Source organism: Pseudophryne corroboree, chromosome 2, assembly GCF_028390025.1.
Source record: "Pseudophryne corroboree isolate aPseCor3 chromosome 2, aPseCor3.hap2, whole genome shotgun sequence".
NCBI lineage: Eukaryota > Metazoa > Chordata > Amphibia > Anura > Myobatrachidae > Pseudophryne > Pseudophryne corroboree.
The window spans coordinates 869,181,126-869,196,922 of record NC_086445.1 but is presented as its reverse complement, the minus strand read 5'-3'; the positions used below and the strand labels follow the sequence as shown (position 1 = coordinate 869,196,922).

General features: G+C 47.7%; 1 protein-coding gene across 1 annotated transcript in view; it reads left to right on the top strand.

Moving 5' to 3' along the window:
* Positions 1-15,797, top strand: part of SEZ6 (seizure related 6 homolog) — an 874,081-nt gene that overhangs the window by 112,133 nt on the left and 746,151 nt on the right. The window lies entirely within an intron of this gene.

Sequence of the window (15,797 nt, the reverse complement as noted above, 5' to 3'; positions counted from 1 at the left end):
AGATTTGAGTGTATTCTCAATTCTACGATCAGCTGTGTCTTTTAGGGAGGCTGCACCTGGAACAGGTAATACAATTTTCCGTGACAGCCTAGATAGTGATGCATCCACTACCAGTGGATTTTCCCATTTTTTCCTATCCTCAGGAGGAAAGGGAAAAGATGAAATCAACCTCTTAGGGATTTCAAATTTCCTATCAGGATTAACCCACAGTTCTTCAAACAGGGTATTTAGTTCCTTTGACACAGGAAAAGTTGCTGAGGATATCTTATATTAAAATGAGATTCCTCAGTCTCTTCTGTTACCTTATCAGGGATATGCATAACTTCTCTGATAGCTTCTATGAGAGCTTCTATTCCCTGTGACAGAGTAGCCTCCCCCACCTCTGAGTCCACCTCCCCCTCCTCCATGTCTGACCCCTCATCATTAGAGCCAGACTGCAGGATATGGGCCAAAGGACGTTTTTGCGGACAAATGGCAGGGGACTGAGAAGTTGGTTGGGGTACTGAGTCTCTGTTCATAAACTCAGTCATCAATTTTCTTAAGTATTGTGTCTCTTTCTCATTGCGGGACAACTTAGTAGAAATATTGGAAATAATTCCCCTAATGGAATCCAGCTAAGCTGGTTCTGCCCTGTTAGCCTGGGAAGGTACACTGCACTGAGTACACTGTAGTGAACCCCCTGGAGAAGAGGAACACTGTGCCTTACATGAAACACACTTTTTGTCAGACAGTGACAGCACACACACACACACACACACACACAGGAAAAGGTTAAATGCACAATTATCCCACAAAGAGCCCTTCAAGAGAGACACAGAGATAGCCTGGAGCCAGAACACAGCGCCCCGTTCTGCTAATGACAAGCTTAGCCGGGTCACAGACTAAGTACCCAGATTGGGGACTTAGTACACTAGTAAGCGGTTCCCCCCTGCTATGACCCCCTGGTACCGCTGAGGTAATCTGGAGTGTCTCTGGAGTCTCTCTGGAGGAGCTGCGCATCCCTGTCAGTCAGCGTCTGTGTCCACTACAAAGGAAAAATGGCATTGGTGAGCTGCTGGATATGCTCATAGTGAAGCCCCGCCCCATCAATGGCGCGCGGTCTTCCCGCTTTTTTATACTGGCTGAGGTAATTTTTAGTGCTTAAAATTGAGTCAGTCGCCTTTTAAGTCTGTAATGCCAGTCTGGGTACTGTGTACACCCATAGTGTACTTAGACTCAGTTCGCTCCCTCAGAAGCGGTGCGTTCGCTTCTACGGTGCGTTCGCCCCCATAGAAGCCGTGCGTCTCTGTACCCTCTTGCCGCCATAATGGCTGGCAAACCGCTAACCGGGACGCCGGCTTAGTACTCACCACTCATCTATGTTCTGGCTCTGTTAGGGGTGGCGGCGTGCTGCGGGAATGTACTTTTGCCATGATGGGGCGTGCAAATAGTTCCCTCAGGAGCTAGTGTCCTGTTAGCGGGGAACCCTTCAAGAGTTTGGGCCGTCCCCCCATCTAAGTCCCACAAAGCAGGCAGGCTGGTGCCATCCAGTCCTGCCTGAAAATAACAAACAGAAAAAATAAATGCAGAAAACTCTTCAGGAGCTTCCATGTGACGTGACAGGCTCCTCCGGGCACATTTTCTAAACTGAGTCTGGTAGGAGGGGCATACAGGGGGGAGCCAGCGCACACTATCAAATTCTTAAAGTGCCCAAGGCTCCTAGTGGACCCATCTATACCCCATGGTACTAAATGGATCCCCAGTATCCTCTAGGACGTAAGAGAAAAAGATGAACCAACTCTTTCTTTTTATTATTATTATTAGTCAAAGTCTCCTCTTGCTTGCACTTTCCTGAGCTCCTCTACATACACTGTGATGATTGGCGGCGGGGCAGGCAAAATTAGAGCTGACTACTTTATTGGTAAACACAATCCCCTTCCTGTTGCTTTTTAGAAGTCTGGAAGTGTGGTACTTGCTAGTGACATCATACCCCAGCACCACTCTCCCAGCACAATGAGAAGCAAGTTGATAGCTTCACAGATAAGCTGAAAGTTTATTCTCCTCCATGTAAGCATCTAATGCTCAATGTGATTCTCCACAGGGACAATTAAAACACTGGATGACTGACAGCATAGCACTCATACAGGGGTTTAAGCCCCTTCCTCCCCCCCCCCCTCCTCCAGCCGTTGGTGTCCTAGGTAACCACATCGATTTTCCTCACGGAAACGCTGGCCTTGGTTGGCATATTGTGCCACATTATAGTGCCCCAGGTCTCATTATTATGCCCTCCACATTATAATCAGCAGATCAGATTATAACACATTACAGTGGCCGCCAGTTCATATTGTGCCACATTACAGTAGCCCCCAGCTCAAATGATGCCACATTACAGTGACTCCTAACCATTATAACATCCACTACACTCTCCTGTCACTGAAAATGTAATGTTACACAGTTCAGGATGGGCAATGGATCAGACCCAATTGCTTAGTGGCTAATCTGTGAAATTAGTATGCAACTTTATAGCCTGGGTCCAGGCTACCCTAAACCTCTGGGCCCTATAGCAATGGCACCCCTTGTACCCACTGTAGTTACACCCATGACTCCGAGGCATGTGCAGTGAGATGAAAATGTACAGCTCTGAATCAGGTTCAGTGTGTGGTGACTTCATAGGTAATATACTGTAGGTTACTGATTTCTCTTTTCATGGTCCTAAAAGCTGTGACTCTGGCCCCCATAACATAACTTCACTGCCATGCTACTGTTCATTTATTGCAGTTTAGTTGTTTTCAGGCCCAACCAGCTGCAAAACATATTCCCGCTTTGACATAATACTCACATGTTAAGTCATAATTATACACATTAATGTCTTTTCAGTCCACAGTGTGCCATGCTGCATAATAGGCTGACACCTTCTAAATAAATGATTCCCTCAGAAACCATTAACATGTCTGTTTATGGGCTGTGCATTGAGATTCTTTTGATCTTCAAAAATAAAGACTAATAAAGTCAGAAGCCCTTAATACTATGGTTTAGATGGTGTTTTCAGACAACGGATAACTTTCTGTCTCCTCAGCACATCTTTCAGAAACATTAAGCAAAAAGGAAAGGAAGCAAACTAATTAAGTTTATCGCTGGAATACGGAAACATAAAGGCATAATCATAAACAGTTTGAATTAATTAAGGTTTAATACCTATTAACCTTTATGATCCAGAAAAAATAGACCACAATGTATCATAATGCTTAACTTCTTACTTCCAAAACATCTATGTTAACACATACAGTACTTCAGTAGGACATGGGATCCAGTCACATAGTCGACAGTGGTCATGTTAACATTCATAGTGTCATAGTGTCGACACCAGAATGTTGATATGCTCAGAATGTTGACATGCTCAGAAAATCGACATCTGAAAAGGCACCATGTGAAATGTTGGCATTCACAGAATGCTGATGGTTAGGGTTAAGACCCGCCTGGTGGATTAGGGTTTTGTTAAAGGGGGTGATTAGGGTTAGGCTTCAGGGGAGGGAGGATTAGGATTAAGCACTAGGTGGAAGGTTAAGCGTAGGGATTAGGGTAAGGTATGACGCTCATCACAGACCACCCCCATAAGTGCTGGTCACATGGCTGCTGGGAACCGGAAGTAGACTCTGGAGCAGCTGCAGCCACCAAGACCAGGTAATTAACCCCTCAGGGACATTAGGTCAACATTTTACCATGTCGACATAGCATCCATGTAGACATGTTGAATATCTACATGGTTAGCATTGACCATATCAATATTCTTTAACATAATCAGCAAAGAAACCAAAATGCCTTATATTTGTGCTCTACATCACTACTGTTAGGAATATTTGTGTTTTGTTTTGCCTTGCATTACCTCATTCCTGCCTCTAGGGGTCTCACTTGTTGCCTCAGGTCTGAATGGCAGTTGCACACTGCCTCTGCAGGGTAATTACCTGATTGTGTGCACCTGGAGCCCAACACCCTGCTGCTATTTAACTCCAGCTCACAGGCACTTAGTTGCAGATCATTGCGGTTCCGTATGGAGTGAGACTGGGCTCTCTCCAGTAACCCTGTCCAGATTCTGCCTTATTTGCTTCTTGGAGACTTCCCTGCAGTTTGCTAAAACGCATGTGCCTTGCTTCTGGACTTCTTACCCTGCCAGTTCAACATCTACATTTCTGGACTATTATTTGCAGTTTGTTTCCATTCCTGCCTGATCACTTCATTTTTGGTATGTTATTTTTCCCCTGCTTGATTTAAACCCGGATTTCTTCATGTTTATTTTGCATCTATGTTTAACCTGAAATATTCCATTTATCGTGTTTTGTTCCATGTAATCAAGCATCCAGTTTATATTTATTTTTACCACCACTTTTTCCACAATAAACTTTACTTAATTTTCACCTGGCTTCAGCTGACATCTTTCCAAGTACGCACACACAGAGAACCCTAGAAATCGTTACAGAATGATCTGCCAAAATAAACGTGTGCAGGAGTTTTGTTTTGATTCAGCTGAATCTCATAAAATGGCTTCACTTCAGAAAGGTTCCCTGCCTCTCAAGTTTTTGCCGTTTTTGAGTTCTGCATTGCTGGTGGATTTCAGAGAGAAACTGGAGGGTATTCAAATCCTATCTTCAGAGATACTGTCTGCTCTGCCTGAAGATTCAGTAAGGTTACCTGCTCCCTTTAAGGAGACGCAGGAAAAAAGGGGAAAAGATCAGTCTGGTACTCTCAATTCTGGCTGCTGTTTTTCTAGCGTAAGCAAAGGCAAGTTTTGGAGTTTTCCACGACCCAGTCTCTCTGAGGAAGAAAGGAGACATAGAAGGGATAAGAAGCTCTGTTTTTATTGCGGCAGGTCGGGACATTTTATTCAGTTATGTCCTACTCGCAAACATAAAAAGAGCTTTCCTCATTCTGCCATAGTGCCAAATTCTGCTCAGTTATGCCACTGTGGTGCTCAAATTTCGAAAGGAGGGGTGTCCGGCCAAGCGACCCCAGGAGGGGTGTCCGGCCAAGCGACCCCAGGAGGGGTGTCCGGCCCAGCGACCCCAGGAGGGGTGTCCGGCCCAGCGACCCCAGGAGGGGTGTCCGGCCCAGCGACCCCAGGAGGGGTGTCCGGCCCAGCGACCCCAGGAGGGGTGTCCGGCCCAGCGACCCCAGGAGGGGTGTCCGGCCCAGCGACCCCAGGAGGGGTGTCCGGCCCAGCGACTCCAGGAGGGGTGTCCGGCCCAGCGACTCCAGGAGGGGTGTCCGGCCCAGCGACTCCAGGAGGGGTGTCCGGCCCTGCGACCCCAGGAGGGGTGTCCGGCCCTGCGACCCCAGGAGGGGTGTCCGGCCCTGCGACCCCAGGAGGGGTGTCCGGCCCTGCGACCCCAGGAGGGGTGTCCGGCCCTGCGACCCCAGGAGGGGTGTCCGGCCCTGCGACCCCAGGAGGGGTGTCGGTCCCTGCTGCCCTTGCCTTCGGGCATGAGGTCCCTGCTGCCCTTGCCTCACGGCATGAGGTCCCTGCTGCCCTTGCCTCACGGCATGAGGTCCCTGCTGCCCTTGCCTCACGGCATGAGGTCCCCGTTGCCCTTGCCTCACGGCATGAGGTCCCCGTTGCCCTTGCCTCACGGCATGAGGTCCCCGTTGCCCTTGCCTCACGGCATGAGGTCCCCGTTGCCCTTGCCTCACGGCATGAGGTCCCCGTTGCCCTTGCCTCACGGCATGAGGTCCCCGTTGCCCTTGCCTCACGGCATGAGGTCCCCGTTGCCCTTGCCTCACGGCATGAGGTCCGAGAGGTGCCCGCTTCGCCAGAGGTCCGAGAGGTGCCCGCTTCGCCAGAGGTCCGAGAGGTGCCCGCTTCGCCAGAGGTCCGAGAGGTGCCCGCTTCGCCAGAGGTCCGAGAGGTGCCCGCCTTGCCAGAGGTCCGAGAGGTGCCCGCCTTGCCAGAGGTGCTCGCCTTGCCAGAGGTCCGAGAGGTGCTCGCCTTGCCAGAGGTCTGAGAGGTGCCCGCCTTGCCAGAGGTCCACGCCTTGCCAGAGGTCCGAGAGGTGCCCGCCTTGCCAGAGGTCCGAGAGGTGTCCACCTTGCCAGAGGTCCGGCCAAGGCCTGTCCAGCCCCAGGAGGGGGCTCTGCCTGTCCAGCCCCAGGAGGGGGTTCTGCCTGTCCAGCCCCAGGAGGGGGCTCTGCCTGTCCAGCCCCAGGAGGGGGTTCTCCCTGTCCAGCCCCAGGAGGGGGTTCTGCCTGTCCAGCCCCAGGAGGGGGTTCTGCCTGTCCAGCCCCAGGGGGGGTTCCACCTGTCCAGCCCCAGGAGGGGGTTCCGCCTGTCCAGCCCCAGGAGGGGGTTCCGCCTGCCCAGCCCCAGGAGGGGGTTCCGCCTGCCCAGCCCCAGGAGGGGGTTCCGCCTGCCCAGCCCCAGGAGGGGGTTCCGCCTGCCCAGCCCCAGGAGGGGGTTCCGCCTGCCCAGCCCCAGGAGGGGGTTCTGCCTGTCCAGCCCCAGGAGGGGGTTCCGCCTGTCCAACACCAGATAGAGGTGCCTGCCATGCCCGAGATCCAAGATTTGCCCGAGGATCTGCCTTACTTTTATGGAAATATCTCTCACTGTTTAGCTCTCTTCAGATATTATCTGAGTTTTGATGACTTGTCCCCTATTGATATCATTGCTAACGTATGTATGAGATTCAGAGGGAGGGCCTTGAAGTGGGTAAATGGTCTTATAGATAAGGGAGATCCAGTGTTACAAGATTTGCCCGGTTTCCTCAAGGCTGTGACCGAAAGATTCAGTCCACCAACTGTCCTCACGCTCCTAGATGAATCTACTAAGGTGTGCCCCTCTGAGAACCTGCCTTTGCAGTCTGGGGAGCACCCTCAGTTTTTCAGATGTGGGCAGGTATCTCTAGGTGTTCACGCAGATTGCTCGGCAAGTTTAACATCTACAAGTTTACCATCCGCTCTTGATTCCATCCAGGAAAATAAGAGGTCAGTTCTACCGCTGGGTGGTGGCTCCGACTCTGAGAGTGAGCTTCTGGATGATCCGAGACTCGTTTTTGATGGACCTGTATTGCCTAATAGTGTCTTTGTGACACCTTCAAATAGGGTTAGGCAACCCAGAAAGAAAAAAGGAAAAAAGAAGAGAAGGTGAACTTTGAGGCGTCTGGAATCCGCCTGTTTAAGGGGGGGATAATGTTAGGAATATTTGTGTTTTGTTTTGCCTTGCATTACCTCATTCCTGCCTCTAGGGGTCTCACTTGTTGCCTCAGGTCTGAATGGCAGTTGCACACTGCCTCTGCAGGGTAATTACCTGATTGTGTGCACCTGGAGCCCAACACCCTGCTGCTATTTAACTCCAGCTCACAGGCACTTAGTTGCAGATCATTGCGGTTCCGTATGGAGTGAGACTGGGCTCTCTCCAGTAACCCTGTCCAGATTCTGCCTTATTTGCTTCTTGGAGACTTCCCTGCAGTTTGCTAAAACGCATGTGCCTTTCTTCTGGACTTCTTACCCTGCCAGTTCAACATCTACATTTCTGGACTATTATTTGCAGTTTGTTTCCATTCCTGCCTGATCACTTCATTTTTGGTATGTTATTTTTCCCCTGCTTGATTTAAACCCGGATTTCTTCATGTTTATTTTGCATCTATGTTTAACCTGAAATATTCCATTTATCGTGTTTTGTTCCATGTAATCAAGCATCCAGTTTATATTTATTTTTACCACCACTTTTTCCACAATAAACTTTACTTAATTTTCACCTGGCTTCAGCTGACATCTTTCCAAGTACGCACACACAGAGAACCCTAGAAATCGTTACAACTACTGTGTATACTAAATTTACCCAAAATGGTTTTATGTCTTGAGCTTAGAATCGTTCTGTTTCTGGGCATTTTATACCCCTCCTATTTAATTGCAAGTACAGTATCTTCTCATACCATCAGCCTTTGATCACTCTCTACTGTTCCTTATGTACAGTATTTGTCTAGGTTACTCAGTGGAAAATGCCAGCGTAGGAGAAATATGTTCCTGTACCTCAAGGCATCTATTGTACTCACTGTATTCTTTCAAATTCTGTTCAGATGTCTAATGAATAAATCCATCAATGTTTTCATCTAGCTTTGGACAAAAATAAGGTGGCATTTCAGATATACGTTTAGATGGTCGACAATGTTAAGGTCGACACTCATTAGGTCGACCACTATTGGTCAACATGGACATTGTTGACATGGACAAATGGTCGACACATGCAAATGGACGACACGTGAAAGGTCGACACATCAAAAAGCCGACATGAGTTTTAAAAAATATATTTTATGGAACTTTTTCATACTTTACAATCCACGTGGACTACGATTGGGAACGGTAACCTGTGCCGAGCACAGTGGTAGCGGAGCGAGGCACCTTGCCCGAAGCATGGTGAGCGAAGCGAGCTATGTGAGGGGACGCGGTGCACTAATTTGGGTTCCCCGTCACTTTACGCAGAAAACAACACAAAAAATGTAAAAACATTCATGTCGACTTTTTTCATGTGTCGACCATTTGTCCATGTCGACCATGTCAATGTCGACCAATAGTGGCCAACCTAATGAGTGTTGACCTTAACATTGTCGACCATTCATACCGGAACCAGCATTTCAATAGGCAAAACTGTTTTATGTTTGAGAAGACACAAGCGTTTCTTGTATATAATCTTTCCTTTTCTTGTTTGTACACCAGGTAAAGGCTGATATACTGTAATGTGTAGCGTAGAATCGGCTTTAAAAATCTTACAAACTGTTAAAGTAGCCTGCATGGTTTTTTAAAATTATCTTTTTGGAAGAGATTTATCAAAGCGCAGAGAGAGAGAGATAAAGTACACAAAGATAAGGTATCAGCCTCAAACTGCCATTTTACAGGCTGTATTTACAAAATGACGGTTAGGAGCTGAATGGTTAGTACCTTATCTCTCTCTGCTTTATCTTTTTCCAAGCTTTGATAAATCTCCCCCTAAAAAAGTCACATATCCTGCAACTGCCACATATTTTCCCCGACATGCAAACAGTGAATCTGGACAGAGCTCATTATTCAGTGGCCAATGGATAGATGGGATGCCAAGGACCAATAACCACATAGGCTGACATGGTCATTAGTGTCAGTATTTGCACCTGACCCGATAGAAAATAGACTACCTCGTTTTGCTTCAATAATACACTACTGTTGCTGCAGTATTAGAAGAAGAAAAAAATCTCATTTCTTTAATTGCTGACACATGCAATAGATGTACGTCTGGGACCAATACAGAGCTGAATGTGTGTCATGCATAATAGCTCCAGCACTGTCTGCACAAAACTAAATGCTTACATTCTACCATATGCAGAAGATATATCTCTGCGTTCGGTCCTCTCCTATGTGTATGCTTGGTTCTGTAGCATTCATCATTATCAGTGTACAATTCCTCCAGACCTATACTGAAAACAGGTGTACTTATGCATCTACACAACTATGCATAGGCCGAAATTCCAACAACCCCCCTTCCCCCGTTCTTAGCCTACATAACAACCCACCATTACTTGTAGCTGTACATACTTGCTTTCAGAGCATACACACAGCATAGACAAGGCAGCACATGTTCTGCAAACAGACTTGCATTGAACTCTGCGGGTTAATTAAAGGTAAGATACAGTCTGACTACAGTCAGCCACAGGGGTGGATCCAGAAGAAAATGACAGGGGGGTTACCATGACAATGGTGGGAGGTTGCATGCACAAAAGGAAAAGTGTGTGCCTAATGGGGAGAGGCAGTGGGTGACAGGGAGAGGCAGTAAGTGATGGGGAGAGGCAGTGAGTGATGGGGAGAGGGTGACAGGAGAGAGAGGTGACAGGGATGTTATGATACACCCAAGTAATTATATAAGACCCCTAGGGCCAAGCTGGAGAGGTCTTCTGTCTATAACAACTGTCCGTTGTTCCCATAGTGTAAAGGGCCGTACTGACGGGGAGATTTCCCCAGAGATGTGTGCTGAGCGGTCTAGCACAAACCGCTCAGCACACATCTCTCCCCCGCTCAGCAGACAGGCAAATCTAGCACCAGCGCCGGCACCCCTACATACAGAGCGATGTTCAGCTAATTTCTAAGAAATCTAGTCAGATTGCTTAGAAATTAGCTGAACATCGCTCTGTGTGTGTCCCCCCCTTTAGACACACTCACTGGTACTCTGGACAGTAGGGGCTTATATAATCAATGGGTGATCATATGAGATAAGCTGGAGCAGATAGATACTGGATAATAGGAAGCAGGACTGAGGTCTTGCAATTGACAATGGTAATATAGCAGTTGAGGTTACCACAGAGCAGGACTGAGACACTGATAGTAATGTATAATGGGATAGGGATAGCCACAGGGCCAGAAGCCAAGGTAATATGATGATATATTCAGCAGGGCTGAGCAACCTCCAAATAGCCCTGAGACAATAGCAGCTGACATATGGGGTTAGCAGCAGTGCAAGAGTTGACCGATCTCCAAAGGCAGGGAGAGACAGCAATAGCTGACAGATAGGACTTGCTGCAAAGAAACAGCAATACAGGGGTGAAGCACAGTTTCAAATGCAAGGCTGAAGGATTCCAAGTATAACAGGCAAGGTGAGGCACAAAAGGCAAAGCCAGACAACTGGCACAACAACAACAGACCAGGATTTCAGGGACACAGGAACAGGACCAGATAGCAAGACTGCTAAGCACAAGGCTATCATTGGCCGGGGTTTGTTGGACCAACTGCCTTTCAACAGGATTTAAGACCAATCACAAGCCTACAGAAAGACCAGTCCCTAATAAATAAACTAAGTGCAGCTGTGCACCTGCATGTACAGTAGCTACATAGTTTCCCGGCTGCTAGGTAATAACTGACCATAATTCACCACGGCCGCAAGGTGTCCTGGCTGCAAGGTAACTGCCGGGGCTTGTACGGCCCTGTCACCTAGCAACAACCGGGACCTGCAAAGGAGGAGACCCATGGCAGTGGCTTATAACAGGGTAGAGATAGTGGGTGATGGAGAGGTATTGGGTGTCAGGAAAGGGTGACGGGCAGAGGCAGTGGATGACAAGGAGAAGGTGATGGGGAGAGGTAGTGGGAGACGGTGGAGGGCGATAGGGAAAGGCAGTGGCTGATGGGAAGAATGTAATGCCTTGAGGAGGCAGAGGGTGACAGGAGAGGGTGCTGCAGGAGAGAGGCAGAGGGTGAGGCAGTGTGTGATGGGAAGAGTGTAACATGGAGAGACAGTGGATGATATAGAGTGGCACTGGGCTGGATGGGAATGGGGCAGTGACATGGTGGTGGGAAGGGGAGAAAGGGGTACACTAGGCTGAATGAGGGGGGACACAGTGACTGTACTGTCTGGAGTGGTTCTTGCTGGGGGGCAGTTAGATGGGTCAGTGGAGTGGTTAGGGGAGGGAAGGGAGATACACTGGGCTAGCAGGGTGGGAGACACTGGGATGGGGGGTAGTTGAGATGGTGGGGGACATGGGTGGATGGGTGGCACTGTGCAGGATGGGAAGAAAGCAGTGAGAAAGGGGTGGGGGGGAACACTGGGCTAAATGATGTGGTCTCTCTGCAATTGGACTGGCTTGGCTGGGTTCTAGGTGTGGGGTCAATAATATGGCACAGTGGGCTGGAGTGGGTACACAGGGAATATCTCTAGCCACTGATATACCTCTCGTGTACCCACATATTACAATGGCGATTGCCCATCTCCCAGCTACTGTCCTGCACTGAGAATGCTGCCCTGCACTGAGCCTGTCCTGCCATAGGACCTGCTCCCTGGTACCAGCCATGAGATGTGCAGGTGGAAGGTACCAGGGGTAGGACGGGGAGCAAACACTTTACCCAAGGAGATGGCGATCCAGGTGCAGGCAGGGGGCACCAGAACACGGGCTGAAGTCACAGGCTCTCAGGAGCCAGACATGGGGAGAATGGAAGAGCCGAGTGCACATGCTTAAGCTGATCCCACCGTTGTAAGGCAACAGGAAGCATCTGAGCACAAGCTAGCAATAGGACTGCCCTCTCTCCACCTGCACTGCGGGGTCCTGGAAGGTCAGAGTGTCCTATTATCCCCATACTGGGTGCAATCCCTGTGTGCATCAACTGTACACAAAATCCAAACATCTGTACAGTAACTGAGTAGTACAGATGGGCAGCGGGGGGGGGCGAGCCGTGGGCGCAGCAAGCCCCTTGCAGGCTTTCTGCGGGCTCGGTGGTGAGCTGCGCTTGCCACATATTCTATTCCCACTCTATGGGTGTCGTGGACAATGGGAATAGTCCCTGCTAGTCGGTATGCCGACTGTCGGGATTATAGGGGGGCGGGATGTAGGGGGAGGTATTATGACCGGCGGTCTCCTGACCGCCGGTCACATAATTACATCCCATCCCTATGGCTACTTGAATTTTCAAATAAGGACCCAGGTTTATGGAGACTTGGAGAGTGATAAATAGCACGGTGATAAAGTACCAGCCAATGAGCTCCTAGCTGACATGTTACAGGCTGTGTTTGAAAAAGGATAGTTAGGAGCTGATTGGTCAGCACGTTATCACCATGCTATTTATCACTCTCCAAGGCTTGATAAGTCTGGTCTAAGGTTTCTTGTGACCACTTACATGGAACCGCATGTAAGTAAAACACAATACATGAATAAGCCCTGAAATAGAATCGAGACCTTCACGTGACTTCCAGTGGAAGGAGCGTGGCCTCTGTCAAGGGGGCATGGCCTCACGCACTGACCCATTTTCCTGCATTGTGGGGGGCGTGGTCAGCGCTCGGCTGCTCACCCCCCAGCACTAAATAGATGCAGCATCTATTCAGGGATCACTCGCTACTTTGCAGAGCAGCGGGAGAGCAAAGGATCCCCCAACTGCTCCCCCGCCCATGGGATACTGCTGCCCGTGGGTAGGACAGCGAGATAGTGTCCAAATAGAAGGACTGTTCTGCTGGAATCGGGACAGGTATGGCTTTCGCAATATCCCTCAAATGATTTTTCAAAAGTAGGCAAGTACTGTGTGCACTGGGGCAATATTATTAGCTGCCATCCCAGACTGTCAGATACAGTAGGTTTTCTACTTTCATGCATAATTTATTAATTAGTATTGCTGTCTGCATAACTACTTAGCAGTACATGATGGATCACTGGCATCCCAAATCATTCAACATATATAAAATGTAACTGAGATCTGTATAAGTTTCAGATAACAAATGTAGTCTATATAATGCCAGGATAAAAGGAGGGTCTTTCTGTAAACTTGATAAGATAACACCTGGAATGCAGCGATGGCCTATATCACCAAGGGTGGTGGAGGAAAGCAGTTTCTGATTACAGCTCATGTGGGTCAATCCAATGAGGTGGAAGTTTGCAAAAGCAAGTTTGTTTCATGAAACTCGCATATATTGCACAAATGCACCCACCAGTGAAATGCCAATTGGTAGTTACATGAATTTTCTACAAAATGCGACTTGGGAGAAGTGCGCGAGAAAGGAAATTATTGCAAGTAAGCGTTTTTCGGCAAATAAAACTATTTCCAACATTTTGGGGTACAGAAAGTGTACAGTAGGTTTTCAGTGTTTTTATATAAGTTCATAAAGAGTTGGAATAAACACCTTAACACTCATTTGCAAGTTTAAAACCCCTCTCCTATCAATCAATACACCTCCATATACCTGTCAAACATCATTTAACCCATTATTGAGCTTTTTAGAGAAATTCACCTGAAAACTGACATGTCTTTATTTTCTAAACTATGCTATTTAAACCCATCCAGATGCGTGATTATTAATTAGGAGGGATGTACCAGAGATAATACAATTTTTCCCTACCTTATCACTTGCTTAAGGGGGAATGCACAACATTTTTCTAATGTACTTCACAGTGCGAGTTTGCCGTGAGAATGTCTCACAGAACTCAACTCTCACCTAACTGGTTGCCTGCAAAAATGTCACAATCTTTGTTACACAAAAAAGACTTCAACTTTAAAGAGTAACTTCCACAAGGATTTGGATCATCCATCTGGTGAGAATACAATGGGCGAGATTCAAACACACCGGCAGCCACTAGATGGTGCCCAAACAGAGCTATTCAATTGTAGCTCCGTTGGCTGTGCAAAAAATTACCCATTTGTGTGCCCAAACAACACTTTTTTCGTCATCGCAACCAGCACTTTGGTCGGGTTTAGCTGCTTTATGCAACTAAACCCAACCTCTATGGGCACGATCAGCGTGAATACAATCAAATATCGCCTATGCGATCTCCGGTCACTTAAGATGGAAGATTAGGTGCGATAATCAATTGAATACCGCCCAATGAGTACAGCACAAAGAGATAAGGTGAAGATAAATAAATTAAAACATCCTGCAGTAAGACAAAGGTTAAGGTGCAAATTAAATACCCACATGCCTCTATCCATATTAAAGTTTTCCCTGCCCCACACAGAGCAGGACAGACATTTATTTGGCTCAGCCAAAATTCAGCTCACACTAGAACCTAGTGACATCACTGCGGCACTTAGGCATTGAAGCATGAGACATTCAGTACCCCATGCTACTATGATATATGTGAACAGTGGGGCTTGATACGCGATCCCGGCGCTGAAGATGCCGGCGGCCATAAGACCAACAGCAGCATCCCGCTGGTCAGTATCCGGTCAGTTACTATGTAAGCATACTACCGTTCTGCCCCTACCGCCCTAACCCTCCCTATCTAGTGCCTAACCCTAAACTCCCCCCCTGAAGCCTTACCCTAACCACCCCCCTGTAGTGCCTAAACCTAACCCTCCCCCTTTTTAGTGCCTAACCCAAACCCTCCCTCCACGCAGCCTAACCCTAACCCTGCCTCTTCCCCCCCTGGCCTAACTCTTACCCGCCCCGGCATACTTACGACCGGTATGCTGGTGCCGGTCTTCTGACCAGTGTTGGGATTCTGGCGTCAGGATTTCGACTGCTGGCATTCCTGTACAGTGACAACAATTCATTTCTTATGGCAGAAAAGGTGTCAAATGATGAAACAGCATAGAAATCTGCTTTATAATGCTCTTTAACTCTGTCATCTGCTTATTGATCAGCAAATCAAATCAAGGATTATAGGGCATATACATTTGCCAGATTTATTTGAATTATTTCTTCCATCTCATCTGCTTTGTAGTTCATATATGAAATAAACTACAAGGGATGGGAATATTTGACCACACACGATAAGTTGCTTATGGTTCAACAGCTTGATCCCACTTGTTTACAGTAAGAGACTTTAATTGGAACGGATGCAATAAGAGCAATTCATCATGAGCTGGCACCTCTGTGTTTGTGCATGATAATCATGGCTGTTCCCTTTCTTGAAGCTTTGTGTAGAAAACTGCTTTTACAGTAAGTAGCACCCAGGAAAAAGATAAACTTCCACATATATGTTACCTGCAGGGATTGTGCCCTATGGAGCAAACTATGTGCAACAATGAAGAAAGCAGATACAGTTCTTAAGGAAAGATTATGGCAAGTTTTGGAAATTCTCACAATTTCATTTATTCAAAGGCACAAGAACATACAGTACTTGCCTGTGTGGCACTCCTGGACGTCCAGAAGAGTGGGCAAGTCACCCAGAACTCGCCAGCAACCACCCACAGCTGCCAGAAGTCACCCACTTACTGATCAAAAATTGGTACTTTGCTCTCATGCAGGACAGTTGGTTCTACTGCAAATTGAAACACATTTATTTCACAACACCCTCAATTACAATAGACACTCTTAATTTTACTAAAGTAACCCTGAAAATGACCTGGCAGACCAAGCTGCACACATTACATCAGTCTACGGGACAGATGTACTAACC